The following is a 14,055-nucleotide window of genomic DNA, read 5'->3' on the forward strand; positions in this document are numbered from 1 at the left end:
GTGGCAGGGAGATGCGTAAAGTCCAGCTTTCGACCTGTCTCACAAGCAGCACTAGTTTGACCTCGAACGCTTTGATGTGGGAATACAGGTCACTGATTAGCTTCCCTTTGCCTTGGAGCTGCACGTTAAGGTGGTTCAACATTTCAGTCACATCTGTTAAAAATGCGAGGTCCCATTTCCATTCTGGCTCGGTCAGCTCTCGTACCGTTTCACCTTTAGACTGCAGGAAGGTGTTGATTTCGGGTAGCAGGTCATAGAAACGGCGCCACACTTTGCTCGGCTTAACCACCGGATTTCTGTGTAGTACAGCACATCCTCGTAGGCAGACTCAAGCTCGGAGAGGAAGGCCTGGAACTGTCTGTGTTTCAGACCATTTTTCGGATGTAGTTGACACAGTGCACAACCACCTTCATGACAGACGCCCACTTCAAAACTTTGCAGCATAGGGCTTGCTGGTGAATCAGACAGTGGACTTGTAGTGGGGGGGGTGAGATCTCGTTCCTCGAATTCGCTGTTCAAGCGCCCTACTAGCCCCCTTGTCGTGCCAACCATACTAGGTGCGCCATCCGTAGTGATGCTGGCAAATTTACACCAGCCTAGACCCAACTCTTCCATTGTTTTGCACACTTGGACAAAAATATCCTCTCCTGTTGTAGTTCCTTGAGGCTTTTTAGTGCTGCCAGCTCCTCAGACACTTCAAAGCTTTCGCTAATCCCACGAATAAAAATGAGCAGTTGTGCTGTGTCCTGCACATCATTGCTCTCATCCATGGCCAAAGCAAAAAACTTGAATTGTGACGCTTTCTCGTTCAGCTGCTCATAAACGTTGTCCCCCAATTCTTCTACTCGCCTGGTCATAGTAGTCGCGGAGAGACTCACACCGTTGACTGCCTCTCTCTTCTCGGGACACACCTCCTCGGCCACAGCAAGGATGCATTGTTTAACAAAGTCCCCGTCAGTGAAGGGCTTCCCATGGGTAGCTAGTATGTGAGCTACCTTGAAGCTAGCTCGAACAGCAGCCTGGTTTACCTGGGTTTGGCGAATGAATGTTTGTTGTTGTGCTGCCAGTCCGCCTTTCATTCTGCGAATTCTGTCTGCTCTTGCTTGCCCTCGCAAGCTAGCAAAGGTCACTGTGGCAGGTTTCGTGGTGACGACGAAGATTATATTCCTTGAAAACCCGCCACACTCTCTTTACAGATAATGCAAACGGCACGGTCCTTATACTGAACAAAAAAATAGTCGTTGGTCCACTGTTCTTTGAAAATTCTGCACTCCTCTATCAACTTTTCGTTTAACCTTAACGTTAGCCATTTTTGCTGTCCTGAACACTGACAGTTCACTACGCGTGCGTTGTCTGTCACTCACTTGATCTCCATCATGTCGGGGTGACGACAATTCGGCAAATATAGTGCATTTTATTTTATAACTAAATATAATTTTTTTAACTGAAACAAAATCAACAAAATACCAAACGCAGACATGTTATTATTTTCCAAAAATCAATTTGAAAAAATAAGCCATGACGACTTTTGGGGATTTGCCTCATAGGGCCGGTTCAAGTAGTGGGGGGCAGAGGGGGTGGGGGCCAGTCCAAGGGGGGGTGGCAGGCCGGATCAGGCCCCCGGCCATAGTTTGGTGACCCCTGCTTTACGGTCTACGGTTCAGACCCGACGGTGTGAAGCATGCTTCAAACAAAGTGCTTATTGGATTGCTGAACAGCGCTTGAACTTCTCTTCCAAGGTGCCTTTTTTCATTCTTTACACAACCACTTTCATCAATCTGTGTGTATTCAACTGATTGCAACTGATATGAATGACTGAGTGTGAGCTTTTTAGACGTGTCCGGACAAGGCTTAATACAAACTATTAGATTTTAAGCATGCCCAAAGCCTTTGCTTGGGCATAGTGTTCTCACAATCCTTTTTGTCATCACTCATGAATAACACTCTTAAGTCCCTGTGACATTTGCTTCACCCTGCAGTATAACTTTTTTCTTCTTGGAATATATATTCCAGGAAGATATTTAGAGTCCCTTAGTAGCTGATCTTCTTGTCAATCACGTTTCTCTATGCTGCTGCACGCTGCTAATGGAAGGTCATGGTTCAAACCGAAAAAGGACAACATCTGCATATTGCAAAAAATAATCGGAAAATCAGAAACTGCTTATACCTCAACTACACAAACAGTTGATGTAAGGCTATCCAATGCTCCATTAAATATAACTAGATTTAACTAAGAATCAACAACAGATGTAGAGGTAGAATCACAGAATAAGTCAAACATACAGTACATGAGGTCTTGAAGGATGTAAAAGACACTTCCTGATTTGTTACATTTCTGAAATGCTCAGATGGTTTTTCCTCATTAAATAGCTACAAGCGAGTGTCAGTCCATCTGCTCTGTCTGTGATCTGAAATACACACCTCTTATCATTTTAGAGAACTAACAGCATCTAGATCCCAAATCTGCCACAGTTGATCAGTATATTCTCCATTGCACCAATACGTACTCTTTTCAATTGCAATAGAAAAGCCATCCAAGTCACCTTTATGATGAATTGACACACTTGACACAATGCTGTGAATCAATAGTGGGAGGAATTGGTAGAACGATGAATATAAGCGGGCACATCCTAAGTTTCTGTCTTCTTTTCCCCTGGTTTGTAATTGTGAGGCTTGGGCTAATTAAAAAAGAGTTCCCAGGCAGTCGAGGAGGGCCGTTGCGGCTGCGGTTCCTCCTTCAGATGTTCAATGAAGAAGAAGGGGTATTAGAGCCATAACGAATGACAAAAAACTGGCTATTCACACATAATTGCTCACCCAGGGAGGATGCAGTGAGGCTGGTGGCCTGACGAAAGCCCGAAGTGTCAGTTCCTGTCAAGATGATGAAGCTCTCCAATGCCCCCCAGCCCTGCTCTGAGACCCCAGTGCGGTCCAAATGAGACGTCAATTTAAAATGTATAATCCAGAATTGATGAAATATGAGGGGACTGTAACTTCAGACTTTGCCTTAGTTAGGTTTCCTTGTGCAGAGGCCCTTAACTGGGGATTGGCTCGACTGAGCTATGGATTTATTAATGAAGCCAATAAATCTGTGTGTCTCTGGAAAAGGAAGGTTTTGTTTGAAACAATGATTCAATCTTTAGAAACACTTTTTGAGCATCATAATTCAGCTCCCTCCATGAAAGTGCTATGCAAATCATCTCATATCGATGTGTGTTGTTCTTTCAGTAATAGATTGTCAACCCCCTGTCATGTCACGATGCAAAAGCAGATTGTCAATAACTTTTTGAATGCATGCCGTTGGGAAAGGGGGCTGCTAAAGAGCATAAAACGTATAATTATCCTATTATTAATAAAGAGTAATGGACATAAAAGTGTATTGTTTTTCAATAGTACTCCATGTTCAAACAAAAGCATTCAATTGAAGCCCTGTAAGCAGGTCTACCAGGCTCCAAGATCCGGGCAAATCTGTATAGAAGCTACTGTAATAACCTAGCATTGTCTACAATGTGTGAAGAAGTTTAAACCTAAAGACAATAGATGATTAGTTGTCCTCTTCCAACTGAATTAGAAAGCCTTTGAATTTCAAGTCTAGATGGGAAATATGATATTAGCACCAACATGGCTTTAGTTTAAAAACAGTCTGTATATCAGGAGATCTGTCTATGCCCTTTCTGTTCAACCACAGTTGCGCTTCATGCAGTTTGTGTAAGAATCTAATAAATGATTGAAGTCACAGTCATTATTTTTATCGCTCAAAATCATTACCTGTTGACTATTAAACAGAAAGATATGGCTTTCCTTTACCTTCATATTTTTCTAAACTGTCCTTCTTACAGACTTTTCTAAAGACTCCTTATTTGTCCTTCATGACTCACTGTTCTTGACTAAGTGATTGCACATCCTCTTGGGGCAATAGTGTGCTTGGACCCTGTCCCAAGTGGTTCATCATTACCTTGGAAATATTGTTAAATATTCAATATTAAATGGTCTTGGAGACTGGAAGAAAATAAACATAATGAGAAACGTAATGATAAACAAAATTGCCTTTTGACGCTCCCAGCTAAATGCCTCCCTTGACACCTCCCAATCCTGCCTTTTCCTGGCCATACACTGTTAAATTATTTGGTTGTGAAATGGCTTTTACTTAACCTCCTTTTCTGCTGGCTGCATTTGCTACAACCTCTTTAAATAAACAGGGGATTGACTACAATTCTAGTAGATGCTCCTTATTCAGGGTTCTTTGACATACGTCATAAGAAGCACCCCAGGCTCCCACGGGGTTATATTAAAATTAGAAAAACAGACAGGAAGATGGACTATCCAGGCCCAGACATAACCTAACACGACATGGATTCACATTGGGTTCAAAGGAAGACGGCCACAATTCCCCATGATGGGGCAAAAAAGAGAGCGGATTAGAGTTTGAGTGATGTTGGAAATGTAATATAAATCAAATCTGACCGGGGGAGTCACTTGAATGAGGTGACAAATGACCCCCCATGACAGACAGGGCAGTATTTTAATATCCTTTAGTTAATTTATCCAGGACCAGAGCACAACCCCTGGAAATCAGTTATTATTGCACTGCACCACACCTGCCCGGCGACAAAAGGATGACTGGGAAAGGGGGAGAGAAAAACGTTTATAAACCAGCGCTGATGTCTTACAAGGGACATAATGAACAGATGTAATAGTGTAATTGCGCGCCAGGGTCCCTGGGAAAGAGTTGTCTCAGGTCATTTATTAGATGAGCACTGGCCTGTGTAAGCCTCGCCTGTGTCCATGTGAGGAGGTGCCAGTGGCCCTGAATGTCCTGATGTGATTAAAGAAAAGTCCTTGCAGAGAAACATCTGTTTGCCGGCAGACATGTTGTCACCCAGATGAGGTCGAAGGAAAGAGTCTCTGGAGATTAGCATCTGGGTTTTTCATTTAGAGAATCTGCTCCTCTCTATCAGTTCAACTCTTTTTTCTCTTTTAAATCTGGTCTTGTCATTGACCCTCTATTTGCAACTCTATTTTTAAAACGCTTCTCTGTTTGAGCCATTATTTTTCTGTTAAAGTGCCATTTATTACAGTGTGTTTAACCAATTTTGAGTGTTACAGCTGATGATAAAAACATAAATAATGCTGACAACACAGGCGGTGGCGATAATTACTATGTTTGCAGTACCATTAAAGGATAATTTAGAGACAAGGCAAACAGGCTAAATGTAATCTGTGTTTTACTCAAAGGGGAAAATCTAATGAGAAAATGGGGCTTATTGCTGGGGGAATGATATGTGGTAATTACATTAAAACAGATAGCAACTCTTTATGCAACCAGCTCCCCCTCCAGCACAGTATAATAGTACTGCTCCTCAGAGATTAATGCTGGGGAAGATATGAAGTTCCACATGATTGATGGATCATTAGCTCAGCTTTCACATGGGAGCAAATGTAAATCATTTGACTTCAACATATGAAAGATGAAATATGATGTCATTTGTGAGAATACAAATGCAAAAGGGACAGGGTCAAACATGTTGAAGATTATTTGATGGTCCTCAGAGTAAGTTAAGTTATTATCCATAGAAAAAAAGGTTGTTTTGATGTTAATAAACCGATTATAAAGCTTTTAGAGCGACTTTGTTTCAACTCTGAAAAAGTCAAATGCATTAGTGTCCTGCATTGCTTCGATAAAAGCTTTTTAACACTTCATTTGCACCTGGAACTATTTATGTGTCTCCATTGCTGTGATACCACCTGTATTTGACATTCATTTATCTCACAGCCCTCACATGACTCAGTTTTGAGTCAGTGTCATGCTACCAGCAGCATTCCACTGTCAGAGTCCATAATTGCTAAGTGATATCTTGACAGACGGTGTAATTACTTAACAAGGGTGGAGGAGGGGATCTTTATCTGAATATGTCAAACACGCTCGTCCATCAAGGTGAGGGGACTTAACAAAAAACCTCTAACATTCAGTTACTGTGGCAACAAGGATAATATGCATAATCCAATATGAGTCTGTTTTTTCTTCACACGTCAATATTGTGTGTTGCTGGCGAGTTTCGGCACGTGTCAATCAATAATCAATGCTGTTACATGCATTTGCTGGATTCATTATTGATTAAGAATTGGTTTCTGTGTGTGTGAATCTTTTTAATTGTGTTTTTTATTATTGCTTTATTAAGGGATAAAACACAATAGTACAGGAAAAGTTTAAGACGGAAAAAAATATACTGCACTGCTCTGAATCTGTAATAAGCCTGGTTCTAAGATGGCCTACAACCACTTGCTGAAACTTTTTTCTAACAAAAATAATGTTGTGTATTCAGATTTATACAGTAAGAGTTTAGAAAGTAGCCAGGTTGCAAATCGATTAAATCTATAGCAAGTTTGCAGGAAGTCAACAAAAATAATTGAACTAATGCATGTTTCCATCAGCTTCTGCAATGTAAATGTATATAAGAATAATAAGAGTTGATCGATTGGGTTACTTTTAGTCTTGTAAATGGGTAAATACTGATGTATTGAATCACCAAGTGTACCCCTAAACCTAGAAAATTAACAATTTGCATGAAAATAGGTGTATGGATATATAGCCTTGCACCAATGTATTTTTATTTTTACTCAATACTTCATGTGAAAATTCCACAGATTATTTATTTTAAAGTCAAAGTCAAACGAGAGCAGATTGGATGATGCTGTGCCAGGTTCGGTTTTTGGCTTTAGGCACGGCAAATATTCCGGATTAGGATCAGCACTCATGTGCCCGTTAAGAATGATTGCGTTCAGGAAAGGCGCTTTGGTTTATTGAACACAGGGATTTATCTGATCCTCTCGGGCAGCTCAGATCGTTTAATGCTGCCTGGCTTTCCCCCAAATGAATTCCTCTGATTAGACATGGCACAGCCCAGACTATCAACCCCAATACAAGGGAGAGGATGTGAGGCAGGTTTACATAAGTTCAAATTGTTGTTGTGTCATTATGTTATTACTGGGAGTGAACGGGATGAGCAGGAAAACAGTGTGGTAGGAGATGGTTTCAGTAACATGTACCAAACCATGAGGTGAAAATAGATTCTAGAACAGGGGCATTTTCTGTTTTGAAACCCAAGGGATATTACATGATTTGCAGAGGATCATTACATCGAACACTCTCATATTTATACATTAGGCTTCAGTACATGCTGAAAGGCAAATAGGAGATGTTTCGGATGCTTTTAAATGTGCATTATTATTGTGCATTCCCAGTAATAGATGATCAAAACATCTCTCCTCGAACACATGTAGATGACTCACCCTCTGCTTCCAAAACATCCAACAGTGTAAACCCTTCCCCCCTCACAGCCAAGGCTTGTTGATCTTGATAAAACTCCTTAAACCCAGATGTTTACATTGTTAGTGGACAGTAATCTATTGAGTAAAAACCTTCTAATAGGGATTCAAACAACTCTTCCTTGTTCAAATACTGCTTTGAAGGCTTCTATTAGTGCCATTTTGGATACTTCTCTCTGCTTTCAATGAAAACAGAGATGCATTCCTTATCCTTAAATCCTTAAATGAGAACATTTTGAACTTTTTCATATTTTAAATAATCTGCATTCGATGGTCGGGCTTACAAGATCGAAAGTTAAAGGCACGGAAAATACATTTTTGTCGATTAGCTACATACTATGGAAAAAAACATCCTCCATTAGGACCCATTGCTGAAATTAGAAACAGCTTTGGGTATTATGTATTTTTACCATTGTCTGTGCTGTTTTAGCGAAATATAAATGTCATTATATTTAGACCCTCCAGAAAAACGCGGGGAAAAATCCTTGATTATGCGGGCTACATTCCTTGATTATGCGGGCTAAAATCCTTGATTATGCGATTGAACATGCGGGGGTTTTATGTGATTTTATGCGGTGAAATTGTGGGAAGTTGCGAAATATGCGGAAAGTTGCGAAATATGCGGGGAAAAAGAATAACAATTTTTTTAAATATTGGGCTGTCTTATTTATTCTCTCTCACACACAACCTGCCACTAACGTTAAACCCCTTTACTATTCAATTAAACACATTCAATATTTATTTATTGTAAAAGCAATTGGGCTATTTTAATCACACACACACACACACACACACACAGACAGACAGACAGACAGACAGACAGACAGACAGACAGACAGACAGACAGACAGACAGACAGACAGACAGACAGACAGACAGACAGACAGACAGACAGACAGACAGACAGACAGACAGACAGACAGACAGACAGACAGACAGACAGACAGACAGACAGACAGACAGACAGACAGACAGACAGACAGACAGACAGACAGACAGACAGACAGACAGACAGACAGACAGACAGACAGACAGACAGACAGACAGACAGACAGACAGACAGACAGACAGACAGACAGACAGACAGACAGACAGACAGACAGACAGACAGACAGACAGACAGACAGACAGACAGACAGACAGACAGACAGACAGACAGACAGACAGACAGACAGACAGACAGACAGACAGACAGACAGACAGACAGACAGACAGACAGACAGACAGACAGACAGACAGACAGACAGACAGACAGACAGACAGACAGACAGACAGACAGACAGACAGACAGACAGACAGACAGACAGACAGACAGACAGACAGACAGACAGACAGACAGACAGACAGACAGACAGACAGACAGACAGACAGACAGACAGACAGACAGACAGACAGACAGACAGACAGACAGACAGACAGACAGACAGACAGACAGACAGACAGACAGACAGACAGACAGACAGACAGACAGACAGACAGACAGACAGACAGACAGACAGACAGACAGACAGACAGACAGACAGACAGACAGACAGACAGACAGACAGACAGACAGACAGACAGACAGACACACACACACACACACACACACACACACACACACACACACACACACACACACACACACACACACACACACACACACACACACACACACACACACACACACACACACACACACACACACACACACACACACACACACACACACACACACACACACACACACACACACACACACACACACACACACACACACACACACACACACACACACACACACACACACACACACACACCCTTCTGTTTTCATTTAATCGTTCGTTATCTGACCAGCTTCAATCTTGTAGGCTACTCACTTCGTTTCTTGTAGCCCTCGAAAGGGTTTTGGATGTTGATGCCTTGGTTAACGTGAGTTGTTTGGCTTTCTTGTCCGCAGCAGCAGAAAGCATTTTCGAATGTTTGAATGAATCAAAGTGGGTCGTCACCGTCGATTTTCTCTTATGCTCCAACACAAAGTTGCACGGGGTGCAGAATAGTTTCCCCCCACTTTTTGCCCGGTCTTTAGTAGAAATGTTCGTCGGTAAATGAGATGGATTAGATTTTTTCATCTTGGTGTTTTCTCTATCGTGTGAGCTCCACACGTTCACTCTATACAGTGTTGTTTACATTCTGTGATGCGCGAGCTGATGACGTCACGTCGAGACGAGTTAACATTTTTTTTTCTCAACTTTGTGTGGAAAAATGCGAGGATTATGCGGCCTTTTGATAAATATGCGGCCTTTTAAAAATCTGCGCCATTTTGCTGATTATGCAGTAAATTCTGCGATCGCAGAATCGCGTTTTTCTGGAGGGTCTATATATTTATCAGGAAGTGCACAGGCACATGGCACTGTCTTGATGAAACTACACAACACAGAACTGAAATGCAGATTAGTTTAGTTTGAAAGGCACAGTTTGGCATATGGAAAATAAGTGTATTAAGTGTATTCAAATGAGAGCATTGATATTTAATATGTGTTTGATTAATACAAAGCATTTAGCAACTAGTTAGCTTAGCTTAGTACAAAGCTGTGAAACAGCCTGACTGTCCAAAATAAACATTATCCAGATCCAATTAATTATGGCACATAAAAGCCTCTAAAACAGTTTTTTTTTTACACTTATTTAAACAAGAAATAATATGTCAGTGAGCTTTAGAAATGCTTGTGGATTTTGTCTGAAATGTATGCTAGCTGCTTCTTCTTCTGTTTCCACTCTTTATGCTAAGTTAGGCTAACTGTCTGTAGCCCTATATTTAAAATACAACATCTGACAGTGCCAGAAAGCGAATACGTTTATTGCCCAAACTGAGTAACAATTATTTGGTTTAATGCCTTTTTTAATGTCACTTGAACATTGATCAATATGTTCTCATGAATATGCAGAGTTATGTAACAGAGCAGATAACAGAATTATGTTACAGAAAAAAAGGAGAACACAGGATTTTTTTCAAATCTCATTAGGGCTGTGGGCAGATGTTGTGAGGTAGCTGCCAATCTGGGATTAAAGGCAGACGCCTGATGTTTTCTAAAGCCTTGAAGATTCACCCAGCAACATCTGTGATGACAAAAGTCGCTTTTGGTGTTTAAACGGATGACAATTATAACTTTCTCTCCCACTTGCTGCTTTGCAAACAAATGATTGAGTTGTGCCAAAGTCAGAACATGTTGAAGATCAATTAGAGCATGCCAATTATGGTACGCTTACACAGAGCAATTCTATAATAGCATTAAGTAGTAGCTCAGCAATAGGTGTGCTGGGTATAATATTGGTTTATTCTGAGTTTACAAGCTGTTACAAATTGATGCATTACTCCCACCCCAATAAAAAAGCTTTCCATTCATTGTCATGTCGTAAGGACGAAAAAAAAGGTGGAATAGAAAGAATCTAAAATCTTGATTAGAATTGTCAACATGTTTTAAGATGATCAGGTTTTGTCAGTAACAAATATTGTGGGTTCATATTCATTCTTGTTCAGTTGTTTATTTCGTGAAACAAATGTATTCTCCATTAGGTTCACAGTGGTGGTAAAAGGCATCAAACTGACCATTAAAGTTTCATTGGACAATTTACATGGAAATTCTCAAATTGCATTCCACGGTAAATTGAGTTTTACCAACTGTTCCTCATCCAATACAAGGTCCATATCGTCTAGTAAAGCTCAGGACAGAGACGACCTTGGGACAATAATTTCAATCATAATGCGCTCCAAAGATTACCTCTTTCAGATAATAAAAAATAAAGCTGTGACCTCAAACATTTTCAAAAAGACACGTTTCAGAGGGTCCAACTGTGGGAAAGAGCAGCAACATTAAATTCAAAGCAATATCTGGTGTTGCTATCTCCCCTAATAAGACACAATGTCTCTGTGGTCATAATGAGACAGATTTAAAAGGTGAATGTTTTGTGTGCGAGGCATCCATGCTACGCCTGAGAGCAATCTCATTGTCTTGCTTGGCTAGCGTGAATGCTGAGCTAACACCAGGGCTGTAATCTATCACCACAGAGATTGCACTTGTTCCAGCATTGTTTTACAAGCTGCAGAGGACTAGGGCAGATAAGCTTTATCCTGCCCTCACTTTCTATGTGAGCCTTTGAAATCCATCTGTCAATAAGATAGAAACGTGTAGAATGGAATAGCATGCCTTGGTGCTGTGGCCGGTGTTGCTTATGGGCTTGGCCATTTAGTTAAAGGTCACCTATCATGCTATTTTTAGGCAATAGCATAATATCTCAGATCATACAATATATTAAAAACATTTCTGTGAAGTGTTTTGCTCAAAATACTAAACAGATCACCCATTCTAGCCATGCCTCATACCCCTCTATTTCACTTCCTGTTTCAAAAGTGCTGATTTGGGATATGAACCTTTAAAAAAAAAAGAATTGATAAAAAAAAAGGAGGGGGCTGAGCTCATGCGGGAGATTCTACCGGCAGCTACTGCGGTGATGAAACGCCATATCATGGATTATCAAGGATTATTTCTGAAACAGAAGCTCAAAGGCTTTCTCTCTTGCCGGTTATACCACAAGGTGAGTTCCTTTTTATTTCCTGCTTCTTCACGCACATGCTCTGTGCAGTACAGGTTAGCTCTGAGTGTTTTTTCTCTAAGTGCATTTGTTCCATTCATGATTCCAGTCACTCACTTTTCAAATGATCATGTACTTGTACATTAGGTTAAAGTTGTGATTGGGGACCACTCAACCAAGGTTTTTAAAAATGCACCCTGCTGAAATGTCCTTCACAAATAATGACTTTCAATCCAGTGTGTTGTTCAATCAGCTTCAGAGGCTTTGTAGCTAAATCTCGTTTATAAACTCTCTTTGAACAGAACTTAGAGGAAAGCAGTCCTACCAGCAGTAAAGCATATTTTGCTAACCATGCTCATCATCAGCTATATCTTCTTATCTGCATACATTGAAGAAACAGCTTAATAAAGCTTTCGGAAAAATATTTGCGTAACTTCATATATTGTCAACTTCGATCTATCCAAACTATTTGAATGGCAGCCATTAGGGATGCTCCGATCGATCAGGAGAGCCGATCGCATGACGTAAAATACATGACACTTTTCTCTGTGCGCAGCAAAACAAGCTCTCCAAAATGGCTTCACCAGTCTGGCGGTATTTCAAGGTGTCCGAAAAAGACAATAAAATAGCGGTATGCAACGTGTGTGAAGCAGCAATCCCTCGTGGTGGAACGCAACAACGACAATTTAATACCACAAATTTCATTAGACATTTGAGAGTTCGTCACGTCAAAGAATACGGCGAGTATGAAAGGCAAGCCAGCGCCAAGTCAGTAAAAACTCATCATCCACTCAGTTGACAGTTAGCGACACATTTAAATGGTAGCAACTCTATAGCAGGGACAGCAAGAAGTCAAAAGAAATAACTGCAAAGGTAATGGAATAGTAAATAAATATATAATGCTACAAAACAGACCTGTAGCTCCGTCCACGGTGACTGACCGGTGACAAACACTTGAATTTAGACATAACACACTTGGCTATTTTGTCCACCTCTGGAACAAGCTAAACTAGTTATAAATATGTTTATTCACTGTCGGGTCACTCACTACTGGATCAGTGAGCTGCATGAGATACTGACGGGCTGTCAGGGGAGAGAGAGAGGGAGAGAGGAAAAGAGAGCGCTTCCGCTCATTTCTCCCGTGTTATTATCCAAAGTGAATTTAAACTTGAATAATGTACTTCATTTTAATGTAATAATTATGTTGGTTGTTGTTTGCGGAAGCGCATCATGTATTGAAAAATGAATCTGAACTTTTCGATCCGTTACGATTATAAACTGAAGCAAAATAAAAATGAGCCCCATTAACTGAGTTTTAAACATCACTTTAAATGGAAGATCCCTCTAGCCCCCACCCACCCTATGATCGGTAACGGCGATCGGCCCCAAAAACCCTGATCGGAGCATCCCTAGCAGCCATGATAAGAGGCAGTTAAGTTGCATTCAGACATGAAACAAAGTGACTCACCATTCGGCCACCAATGACATCCAACGTTGTTTTTTTTTATTGTACAAAATGTAAAACAGCTTTCTTAGGATGTGTGATTCTCTTTTTGGTGGCACATGTTATTTGAGAATGAAAGCAACGAGTTTGACTCATTTCCTATGAGTTAAAAATAAAATATAATATTAAAAACAATAAATAAGTATTCCCCATGGTGTAAATGCAGTGGGATACTGAGCACTTGTCTCTTCCTATGTCCTTGTGAAATCATTTTACAATTCACACCCTCCTCTGTATCACAGAATGGCCTGCTGGCGAGGACTGCACGACTGCCAGCAGAATGTGTGAATACAGATGGTGAGCAGTCCATCAGATGCACATTTTTTACAATGTTGAATAATTCCATATTGGATCCTTCCTATTCCTCTCCTTTGTATCTTGAGTACTAAATGATATATCTTTTTTTGGTTTAATTTATTTGGTTGATATATGTTTGCCTGCAACCTGCAATAATTTTAACAAGAGAGTGTTTACTTGTCAGCAAAGGATGTAGCCTTTGGCCTTTTTACAAGTGCCGCCTCCCTGTGAAACGGAGTTATTGATGTGCCTATCATCTTGATGCCGTCAATCCTCTACCCCCCCCCCCCCCCCCCTCATCTCACTCTCTCTGTCTCTACTCCACCCACGTAATCCTGGATTTTAATTTGTGCAGG

General features: G+C 40.7%; 1 long non-coding RNA gene across 1 annotated transcript in view; it reads right to left on the reverse strand.

The window, feature by feature from the left end:
- Nucleotides 1-9,469, reverse strand: part of LOC307040368 — a 22,767-nt gene extending 13,298 nt beyond the window's left edge. Inside the window, exon 1 of the long non-coding RNA XR_013808482.1 lies at nt 9,186-9,469. This is a non-coding gene — a long non-coding RNA (uncharacterized lncRNA). The remainder of the gene's footprint in view (nt 1-9,185) is intronic.
- Between the last annotated feature and the right edge of the window lie 4,586 nt (nt 9,470-14,055).

The sequence above is a fragment of the Notothenia rossii genome (genome assembly GCF_949606895.1).
Source record: "Notothenia rossii genome assembly, chromosome: 1".
Lineage (NCBI taxonomy): Eukaryota > Metazoa > Chordata > Actinopteri > Perciformes > Nototheniidae > Notothenia > Notothenia rossii.